Here is a 12,053-nt window from a genome sequence, read left to right as displayed (position 1 = left end):
ACTTTCCATATCTGAAAAAGTGGAGGAAAGGGAAGGAGGGAGATAATTTGCATCTTATAATTTCAGAAAACATATGTTGAAAATTGTAATTGAGTATAACTGAGAAAACAAAATAGCTTTGAATAAAAAATCATCTATTGGTTCTTCTTTGCACTAATCTTTGCATTCATTAGCTAATACCAATTTTATTTTAATATTTTTTTATCTTTTTTTTTAATTTTATAGTATTTTATTTGATCATTTCCATGCATTTTTCATTAAAGACAAAAATCATTTTCTTTTCCTCCCTCCCACCCCCCGTGGCCGACATGTGATTCCACTGGTATCATATGTGTTCTTGACTTGAACCCATTGCCATGTTGTTAGTATTTGCATCAGAGTGTTCGCTCCGAGTCTTTCCTCTGTCATGTCCCCTCAGCCATTGTAGTCAGGCAGTTGCTTTTCCTTGGTGTTTCTATTCCCTCAGTTTGTCCTCTGCTTTTGGATAGTGTTTTTTTCTCCTTGATCCCTGCAGATTGTGCAGGCACATTACACCACCACTAATGGAGAAGTCCATTACGTTCGATGATACCACAGTGTGTTTGTCTCTGTGTACAATGTTCTCCTGGTTCTGCTCCTCTCGCTCTGCATCACTTCCTGGAGGTTGTTCCAGTCTCCATGGAACTTCTCCACTTTATTATTCCTTTGAGCACAATAGTATTCCATCACCAACATATACCACAATTTGTTCAGCCATTCCCCAATTGATGGGCATCCCCTCATTTTCCAATTTTTGGCCACCACAAAGAGCGCAGCTATGAATATTTTTGTACAAGTCTTTTTGTCCATTATCTCTTTGGGGTACAAACCCAGCAGTGCTATGGCTGGATCAAAGGGTAGACATTCTTTTATCGCCCTTTGTGCATAGTTCCAAATTGCCCTCCAGAATGGCTGGATCAGTTCACAACTCCACCAGCAATGAATTAATGTCCCTACTTTGCCACATCCCCTCCAGCATTCATTACTTTCCATAACTGTCATGTTAGCCAATCTGCTAGGTGTGAGGTGATACCTCAGAGTTGTTTTGATTTGCATCTCTCTGATTATAAGAGATGTGGAGCACTTCTTCATGTGCTTATTAATAGTTTTGATTTCTTTATCTGAAAACTGTCTATCCATGTCCCTTGCCCATTTATCAATTGGGGAATGGCTTGATTTTTTGTACAACTGATTTAGCTCTTTATAAATTTGAGTAATTAAACCTTTGTCAGAGGTTTTTATGAAGATTTTTTCCCAACTTGTTGTTTTCCTTCTGATTTTAGTTACATTGCTTTTGTTTGTACAAAAGCCTTTTAATTTGATGTAGTCGAAATTATTTATTTTACATTTTGTGATTCTCTCTATGTCTTGCTTGGTTTTAAAGTCTTTCCCTTCCCAAAGGTCTGACATGTATACTATTCTGTGTTTACCCAATTTACTTATGGTTTCCTTCTTTATGTTTAAGTCTTTCACCCATTTTGAATTTATCTTGGTGTAGGGTGTGAGGTGTTGATCAATTCCTAATCTCTCCCACACTGTCTTCCAATTTTCCCAGCAGTTCTTATCAAATAGTGAATTTTTGTCCCAAGACCTGGGATCTTTGGGTTTATCGTATACTATCTGGCTGAGGTCGCTTTCCCCCAGTCTATTCCACTGATCCTCCTTTCTGTCTCTTAGCCAGTACCAAATTGTTTTGATGACTGCTGCTTTGTAATATAGTTTGAGGTCTGGGACTGCTAGGCCCCCCTCATTAGTGTTTTTTTTCATTATTTCCCTGGATATCCTTGATCTTTTGTTATTCCAAATGAACTTTGTTATGGTTTTTTCCAAATCAGTAAAGAAATTTTTTGGGAGTTCCATGGGTATGGCACTAAATAGATAAATAAGTTTGGGCAGGATAGTCATTTTTATTATGTTGGCTCGTCCTACCCATGAGCAGTTAATGTTTTTCCAATTGCTCAAGTCTAGTTTTAGTTGTGTGGCGAGTGTTTTGTAGTTGTGTTCATATAGTTCCTGTGTTTGTCTTGGGAGGTAGATTCCTAGGTATTTTATTTTGTCTAAGGTGATTTTGAATGGGATTTCTCTTTCTAGTTTTTGCTGCTGAGCTGTGTTGGAGATATATAGAAAAGCTGATGACTTATGTGGGTTTATTTTGTATCCTGCAACTTTGCTAAAGTTGTTGATTATTTCAATTAGCTTTTTGGTTGAATCTCTAGGATTCTTTAAGTAGACCATCATGTCATCTGCAAAAAGTGATAACTTGGTCTCTTCCTTGCCTATTTTGATGCCTTCAATTTCTTTTTCTTCTCTAATTGCTACTGCTAGTGTTTCTAGTACGATGTCAAATAATAGGGGTGATAATGGGCATCCTTGTTTCACTCCTGATCTTATTGGGAATGCATCTAGTTTATCCCCATTGCAAATGATATTAGCTGATGGTTTTAGATATATACTGTTTATTATTTTTAGGAATGACCCTTCTATTCCTATGCTTTCTAGTGTTTTTAATAGGAATGGGTGTTGTATTTTATCAAAGGCTTTTTCTGCATCTATTGAGATAATCATGTGGTTCTTGTTGGTTTGCTTGTTAATGTGGTCAATTATGTGGATGGTTTTCCTAATATTGAACCAGCCCTGCATCCCTGGTATAAATCCTACTTGATCATGGTGGATGACTCTTCTGATCACTTCCTGGAGTCTTTTTGCTAGTATCCTATTTAAGATTTTTGCATCTATATTCATTAGGGAGATTGGTCTATAGTTTTCTTTCTCTGTTTTTGACCTGCCTGGTTTTGGAATCAGTACCATGTTTGTGTCATAAAAGGAGTTTGGTAGAACTCCCTCTTTGCTTATTATGTCAAATAGTTTGTATAGTATTGGGATTAACTGTTCTCTGAATGTTTGATAGAATTCACTGGTGAATCCATCAGGCCCTGGGGATTTTTTCTTAGGAAGTTCTTTGATGGCTTGGTGGATTTCATTTTCTGATATGGGATTATTTAAGAATTCTATTTCCTCTTCTGTTAGTCTAGGCAGTTTATATTTTTGTATATATTCATCCATATCACTTAAATTGGTATATTTATTGCCATATAATTGGGCAAAGTAATTTCTAATGATTGCCTTAATTTCCTCTTCCTCAGAGGTGATGTCCCCCTTTTCATCTTTGATGCTGTTAATTTGCTTTTCTTCCTTCCTTTTTTTAATTAGATTGACCAGTACTTTGTCTATTTTGTTTGTTTTTTCAAAGTACCAGCTTCTTGTCTTATTTATTAAATCAATAGTTCTATCACTTTCAATTTTATTAATTTCTCCCTTAATTTTTAGGATTTCTAGTTTGGTTTTCTGCTGGGGGTTTTTAATTTGGTCACTTTCGAGTTTTTTTATTTGCATTTCCAATTGATTGATCTCTGCTCTCCCTAGTTTGTTAATATATGCACTCAGGGATATGAATTTACCTCTGATTACTGCTTTGGCTGCATCCCAAAAGGTTTGAAAGGATGTCTCGCCATTGTCATTTTCCTCGATGAAATTATTAATTGTTTCTATGATTTCTTCTCTAACTAAACGATTTTGGAGTATCATATTGTTTAGTTTCCAATTAGTTTTTGATTTGGTTTTCCATGTACCATTACTGATCGTTATTTTTATTGCCTTGTGGTCTGAAAAGGCTGCATTTATTATTTCTGCTTTTCTGCATTTGTGTGCCATGTTTCTGTGACCTAATGTATGGTCAATCTTTGTGAATGTGCCATGTGGTGCTGAGAAGAAGGTGTATTCCTTTTTATCCCTATTTACTTTTCTCCATATGTCTATTAATTCTAATTTTTCTAAGATTTCATTCACTTCTTTTACCTCTTTCTTATTTATTTTTTGATTTGATTTATCTAAATTTGATAATGGTTGGTTTAAGTCTCCCACTAATATGGTTTTACTGTCTATTTCTTCCTTCAATTCTCCTAGTTTCTCCATTAGAAATTTGGGTGCTATATTATTTGGTGCATATATGTTGATTAGTGATATTTCCTCATTATCTAAAGTCCCTTTTAACAAAATATAATAACCTTCCCTATCCCTTTTGATCAGGTCTATTTTTGCTTTGGCTTTATCAGATATCATGATTGCCACTCCTGCCTTCTTTCTGTCACTTGAGGCCCAGAAGGTCTTACTCCATCCTTTAATTCTGACCTTGTGGGTGTCTACCCGCCTCATGTGTGTTTCTTGGAGACAACATATGGTAGGGTTTTGGATTCTAATCCATTCTTCTATTTGTTTACGTTTTATGGGTGAGTTCATCCCATTCACGTTCAATGTTATGACTGTCACTTGTGGACTCCCTGGCATTTTGATATCCTTCCCTAATTCTAACCTTTTCTTCTTCGGCTCTACCTTTTAGTCCAGTGATTTACTTTAAATCAGTTCCCCTTGTATTTCCCTTTCTACCCCCCTCCCTTCTTATTCCCTCCCTTATTTTCCCCTGTAGTCTTTTTAAAAATTCCCCCCCCCACACCCTCTCCCTCCCTTGTACTGCTTCCCTCCCCACCAGTCTGTTTTTTACCCTTCTACTCCTTTATAGGGCGCAAATCTATTCTCTTCCCCAATGGATTGGATTGTTCTTCCCTCTTTGGGTCAGTTTCAAAGTACGTAAGAGTTGAATATTTCCTATCTCCGACCTCTTTACCCTTCCAGTGTATCGATGTTCTCCCCCCTCCCGCCATGAGCTTCTTTGTGACATATAAATTTACCCCCATTTGTTTCTTTTCCCATTTCTTTTAGTCATAACCTCTTTTCTTTTTTAGCTTTAGTCATGTGTATATATATATATATACATACACATGTATATGTATTTATGCATGCATATCTCTATATACCTATTTATGTCTTGTCCTTTCATCCTATACAGTTTGTCCCTTCCCTCTGAGTATAGTTCTTCTAGCTGCTTAGGTGATAGCAACAGTTTTTAAGAGTTGCCAATGACCTCTTTTCTTATAGGGATACATATCATTTTAACTTATTGAGTCTCTTAAAAAAAACCTTTGTTGTTGTTGTTGTTTTCCCCCTCTTTTTTAATTACCTTTTGATGATTCTCTTGAATTCTGTGGTTGGACTTCAAATTTTCTGTTCAGGTCTGGTCTTTTATTTATGAATGCTTGGAATTCCTCTGTTGTGTTAAATGACCATACTTTCCCCTGTAAGAATATAGTCAGTTTTGATGGGTATTTTATTCTTGGCTGTAGGCCTAGTTCCCTTGCTTTCCGGAATATCATATTCCATGCCTTTTGGTCCTTCAGTGTGGATGCAGAAAGATCCTGTGTTATCCTCACCATGTTTCCATGGTATCTGAATGGTTTCTTTTTGGCAGCTTGTAATACCTGTTCTTTTATCTGATTGTTTTTGAATTTGGCTATAACATTTCTTGGTGTTGTCAGTTGGGGATTAAAAACAGGGGGTGATCTGTGGATTCTTTCAATCTCCACTTTCCCTTCTTGTTCTAGGATTTCGGGACAGTTTTCCTGGATAATTTCCTCTAGTATTATGTCCAGGCTTTTTCTTTTGTCGTGGTCTTCTGGTAGTCCAATTATTCTTAAATTGTCTCTTCTTGAACGATTTTCTAAATCGTCTGTTTTGTGAATGAGATGCTTCACATTTTCCTCAATTTTTTCATTCTTTTTGTTTTGTCTTATAGTGTCCTGCTGCCTTGTGAGGTCACTTGATTCTAGTTGTTTTACTCGGGTTCTTAAAGATTGGATTTCATCTTTGGCTTTTTGGTCGTCTTTTTCCTTCTGGTCTGAGTTTCTTTGAAGATTGTCTTTCATCCTCTTTATCTCGTCTTTCATCTCCTTTGCTTCATCTTTCATCTCCTTTGCCTCATTTTCCAGCTGGATGATTTTGGCTTTCAGGACACTATTTTCTTGTTTTAGTTCAAGTGCCTCTGTTTCCAGATGACTTATCTTAATTTTTAAGTTCTTTTCCCAATTGTCTTCAGCCTCTCTTAGCTGTGTTTTGAGTTCTTCCACAGCCTGTATCCAATTCGCTGGGATTTCTGGTTTATCGTTTGCTGATCTCTCCCCCTCTGTTCCATTTGGTGAGTAGTAGCTGTCTATTGTAGTTTCTTTCTTCTGTTTCTGTTGTTTGTTTAAATTCACCCCTTCTTTCCTCCCTGTATTTGTCTGTGCTCTTGTTCCTCTCATTTTTTTGTTTTTTAGGGACTTCTATCAGTCTCCCCTCTTGGAGCTTTAACAGAGGATCTCTTGGTGTAATCTCTGAGGGAGGGTTGTTGGGGGTTTGAGCTTTCCTGTCCTCTGGAGGCTTTTGATTGGCTTAAAGTTCAGCAGTCAGTGAGGATGGATGGGGAGCCTGGGCTTCTCTGTGTTCTGGAGACTTTTGATGGGATTGAGTTCAGCTTATTTGGGATGGGTTTATTCTGAGTTTTAAACTTCCTGGACGGCTGGAGCAGATATGGAGGATCTCTAAAGCTCTAGCCAGGCTGCCAGGTCTATGCTCCTTCTAGGCTGCCATCTTGACTTCGCCTCTAGGTTTCTGTTTTTTCAGAAGACCCAGCTCTCTAAGGGGGGAGGGGTTGTGGCTTGCCTGGACTCTGAGGGCTCCTGATGAGATTAGGTTCAGGTGGTGTGGGCCGAAAGATCCCAGAGCCAAAAAAGGGAAGGGAAAAAAAAAAGCAGCCACCTCCTCTTCCACAGCCTGTGTTGAGTGCCCAGAGACTGGCCGAGTTACTTTCAAGGAAAGCTCCCCGGAGCACCCCCCTTGCCAGCCCTGAGTTCTCCGTCCTTTCAGTAGCTCTGAGGGCTCCTGATGGGATTAGGTTCAACTGGTTCTTTCAGAAGACCCTGCTCTCTAAGGGGGGAGGGGTAGTGGCTTGCCTGGACTCTGATGGCTCCTGATGGGATTAGGTTCAGGTGGTGTGGGCCGAATGATCCTGGAGCCAAAAAAGAAGAAAGAGAAGAGCAGCAACCTCCTCTTCCTCAGTCTGTGTTGAGTGCCCAGAAACTGGCCCGGGTTACTTTCAAGGTAGGTTCTTCGGAGCCACCCCTTTGCCAGCCCTGAGCCCTCTGTCCTTTCAGTAGCTCTGAGGGCTCCCGATGGGATTGGGCTCAGCTGGTGCCCTGAAGCTGGGACCTCCCCCGAGACCCAGAGGGAAGAACCCAGCCAGGAGGCCACAGGCTTCCCCCTTCTCTCTATGCTTCCCTGCCGTCTGTGTTGGGCGCTCCGGAGACTGGCTCGGGTTGCTTTCAAGGTGAGTCCTCAGAGCCCTGAGGTTCCCGCTGCTGCCTTGGGCTCAGCACTCTGGGTTGGGGGGGATGGGTCCTGGGACCTTCTTTCTGTCTACCCCTTAGATCTGAGTGATCTAGGGTTCTGGCTTTTGGGGTGCGGTACCTTTTGATCCAGGTCCAGGAGGAGGTTTCCCCAGGTCTATCCTGTTGTTCAGCTTGAATTTCGGTGGCCTAGGAGCACTTTGTTTGCGATCGGTAGGGAAGGGTTTCGGAGGTCTGAACTTTCGCTGCTTCTACACCACCATCTTGACCGGAAGTCCCTCACCCAATTTTATTTTAATATTAACTATTTCCACCCCTGCCTTTTAGGAAGAAAAAAATAAGCCTACTTTGTAAGAATCTTATATCTTAGATCTTCATAAGAATCTTAGTTGTTATCACAAGTAGACAGCCTATTTGCCAATTGACTAGAATAGAGTAGTATATTCTAGTAACGTTATAATTTATAATAATCATTAACATTTATATGGTATTTACTGGGTACTAGGAACTTTAGAAATATTATGTCATTTGATCCTCACAATAACCCTGGGAGGTAGATATTGTTGCTAATCCCATTAAACAGATGAAGGAACTGAAGCAGAGTTAAGTGACTTGCCCAGGGAAACACAGCTAGTATCTGTGGCTACATTGGAACTCAGGTCTTCCTAAGTCCAGTCCCAAATTGCCCTATTGCCTGTATCACCTAGCTACCAGTTACAAAAATCTTCTTGTTCAAATAATTTTGCAGTTGTTTGGATTTCTGCAATCTCTTTAGCTCACTCTGGAGGCTTTGAGACTCTGTGCTACTGATTTGTCATGGTTTACTATTACAAATATATCTTAGATTTGGTTTTCTTTTATGTCAGATAAGATGTTTAATATCGATAAGCATCTCTATTGAAGTTTTCTTCATCAAAATTGTTCATTTTTATAACAGTTTATGTTTGATACAAAGATTTCCCCTAGTTGTTTCCCTTTTTATCTTTGCTTTATTGAATTTGTGCAAAAAATTCTTGAATTTATTCTTTAAGATCCTCTCTAACCCTTCTGATGAATTTTCCTTCCTTCTGTACATTGCATAGCTATTTCCCCCCTTGTTTCTCTAGTTTATGATATAACTTTTTTCTATCTAGGTCACATATCCATCTGGAACTTATCTTTTTATAACATGTGAGGTATTGATGTCAGTCTAATTTTTTCTTCATTGCTATCTCATTTCCACAGCGGTTTTTGTCAGTCACTCCTTATTATCCCAGAAACTGGAGTCTTTTTTTTTGTGTGTGTTGATCAAATATTTCTTTTCTTCTCTATGTTGCAGGTCTAAACTGTCCTATTGCTATCCTCTAGGGGAGCAACCCACTTTTTGATATAATGCCCTCTGGTTCTCACTTCCTGCCCTGCTATGGTCCGTAACAAACAACAGGGACCTGGGGATACAAAGAAAAGGAAAAAGCAAAGTCCTGTCTTTAAGGAACTCAGATTTTAATGAGAAAGACAACATGCACACAACATTCTGCACACAAGATAGATCCAGTACAAATGTGACAGATCCAGTATAAACGGTCACCAGAAGGGACCAATTCAGGCCACTTGCAGGAAGTGGGGTTTAAGTATTAGAGGAACCAGGGATGCTGGCAAGCTGAGTTCAATAATCTCCCTAGCAATTGCTTATTCAATGGCCTTTACCCAAGATCTCTTTAAGTTCTTACAAAAGCCATATTTTTCATAGATGTTATCACTAAATAATGTGAACTGATTCAACTCAGCCTTTATAGTTGGCATAAACCATAGGATTCAACATATGTCAGCTTCTTTATTGTTTTTCCTACATTTTAAAAAAAGCTGATTTATTTTGAAATATTTTTTTCAAGGTTCCATGATTCATGTTCTCTCTATCCTTCTCTTTCCTCCCCCCTCCAAGAGCTAACACACAATTCTACTGGATTATACATGAATTATCACTCAATACATATTTCCATATTATTTTATTCATTTTTGTAATAGAGGAGCCTTTTCCCCCCTACCTTTTTGAAGAAGATCAATGACATCACAGGGTGATGTCAACTTCCAGGGCTGAAGAAAAGCCCTTTTCACCACCACTCATAGATTTAGCCACAAGATGGCTCTGTTAACTCTGTTTATTGTTAGCGTAGTCCTGTTCCAGAGGGAGCATGCCATGGTCACTAGTGGTTATGTGCACCTAATCTGCTGATGAGAAATATTGATGTTTCTGGGTTTCAGAGGGCTAATGACCTAATTCTAAATTCTGACTGCTTCTCTCATAAGCCAATGTCAACTCTATCTTGGGCACCATTTTTGTGTCTGTCATGTACTCATCGGCAGTCTGGTGAAGCCTATGGATGCCTTCTCAGAACAACATTTGTTGCCTGTATTCATAATTGAGGAAATGTTAAATTTTACTTAGATGTTATTGAAAAGAAAGGTGTACGTTTTTTTTTTCCTGCTTAAAGTCATGGATAGAGAGCAAGACCTCGAGTCAGGAGTTCCTGGCTTCAAATCTGACCATAGACACTTCCTAATTGGGTGAACCTGTGCAAGTCATTTAATTCCAATTGCCTATCCTTTACTGCTCTTCTGCCTTGGAACCAATAGTTAGGATCAATTCTAAAACGCATGGTAAGGATTTAAAAAAAAATCATGGCTCCCCTAAATCTACTCACAGAGGCAGTTGGTGTTGGTGGACTCCAGGTTAAGAATTCTAGATCAAGGCTGTGTGGACTACTAGCATTGGTATAATCGAAATCAGCTCTTGAATCTACATCTCTAGCAAACTCTGCCTCTTCCTTGAATTTGACGTTTCATTGAGCCCTAGGAATGTGTCCTTGACAAAACAGAATCATGGCCCTTTAATGATGAACAGACTTACTTGGATATCACATACAATACTTTGGTATATACTGTTTATTATTTTTAGGAAAGGACCTTCTATTCCTATACATCCTAGTGTTTTTAATAGGAATGGGTATTGTATTGTATCAAAGGCTTTTTCTGCATCTATTGAGATAATCATGTGATTTTTGTCAGTTTGCTTGTTAATATGGTCAATTATGTGGATGGTTTTCCTAATATTGAACCATCCTTGCATTTCTGGTATGAATCCTACCTGATCATAGTGAATAACACTTGTGATGACTTGCTGGAGTCTTTTTGCTAGTATCCTATTTAAGGTTTTTGCATTTATATTCATTAAGGAGATTGGTCTATAGTTTTCTTTCTCTGTTTTTGACCTCCCTGGCTTTGGGATCGGTACATGTTTGTGTCATAAAAGGAATTTGGTAGACCTCCTTTGCTTATTCTGTCAAATAGTTTATATAGTATTGGTGTTAGTTGTTCTTTTAATGCTTGATAGAATTCATTTGTGAATCCATCTGGACCTGGGGATTCTTTCTTAGGGAGTTCTTTGATGGCTTGTTCAATTTCTTTTTCTGATATGGGGTTGCTTGGGTATTCTATTTCTTCCTCCATTTGTCTAGGCAATTTATATCTTTATAAGTATTCAACCATATCAACTAGATTGCTATAATTGTTGTCATGTAATTGGGATTAGTAGTTTTTAATGATTGCCTTAATGTCCTCTTCATTAGAGGTGAGGTCTCCCTTTTCATCTTGGATACTGTCAATTTGGTTTTCTTCTTTCCTTTTTTAAATTAGATTGACCAGTACTTTGCCTATTTTGTTTGCTTTTTCAAAGTACCAGCTTCTAGTCTTATTTATTAGTTCAATAGTTCTATCACTTTTGATTTTATTAATTTCTTCCTTAATTTTTAGGATCTCTAATTTGATTTTCTTCTGGGTGGTTTTAATTTGTTCTCTTTCAAGTTTTTCAGTTGCACGTTTAATTCATTGATCTCTGCCTTCCCTAATTTGTTAATATATGCACTCAGGGATAGGAATTTTCCTCTGAGTACTATTTTGGCTGTATCCCATAAGGTTTGAAATGCTGTCTCACCATTGTCATTTTCCTCAATGAAATTATTAATTGTTTCTATGATTTGTTATCTAACTAACTGATTTTGGAGAATCATATCATTTAATTTCCAATTAATTTTTAATTTTGCTCTCCATGTACCTTACTGATCATTATTTTTATTGTCTTATGATATGAAAAGGTTGCATTTATTATTTCTGCTTTTCTGCATTTGTATGCCATGTTTCTGTGACCTAGTGTATGGTCAATCTTTGTGAATGTGGCATGTGCTGCTGAAAAGGAGGTGTATTCCTTTTTGTCCCTATTTATTTTTCTCCATATATCTATTAACTCTAATTTTCCTAAGATTTCATTAAAATCTTTTACCTCTTTCTTATTTTTTTATTTGATTTATCTAAATTTGATAGTGGTTGGTTCAAGTCTCCCACTAAGATGGTTTTACTGTCTATTTCTTCCTTCAATTCTCCTAGTTTCTCCATAAGAAATTTGTGTGCTATACCATTTGGTGCATATATGTTGATTAGTGATATTTCCTCATTGTCTATACTCCCTTTTAAATGGGATGTGTTTATCTTTCCTATCCCTTTTAATCAGGTCTATTTTTGCTTTGACTTTGTCAGATATCATGATTGCACCTTCTGCCTTCTTTCTGTTAGTTGAGGCCCAATAGGTCTTACTCCAATCTTTAAATCTGACTTTGTGAGTATCTACGCACTTCATGTGTGTTTATTGAAGACAACATATAATAGGCTTTTGAATTCTAATGCATTCTGCTATTTACCTACGTTTAATGAGTAAGTTCATTCATCCCA

Source organism: Monodelphis domestica, chromosome 5, assembly GCF_027887165.1.
Source record: "Monodelphis domestica isolate mMonDom1 chromosome 5, mMonDom1.pri, whole genome shotgun sequence".
Classification (NCBI taxonomy): domain Eukaryota; kingdom Metazoa; phylum Chordata; class Mammalia; order Didelphimorphia; family Didelphidae; genus Monodelphis; species Monodelphis domestica.
This window is presented reverse-complemented; position numbering follows the sequence as displayed.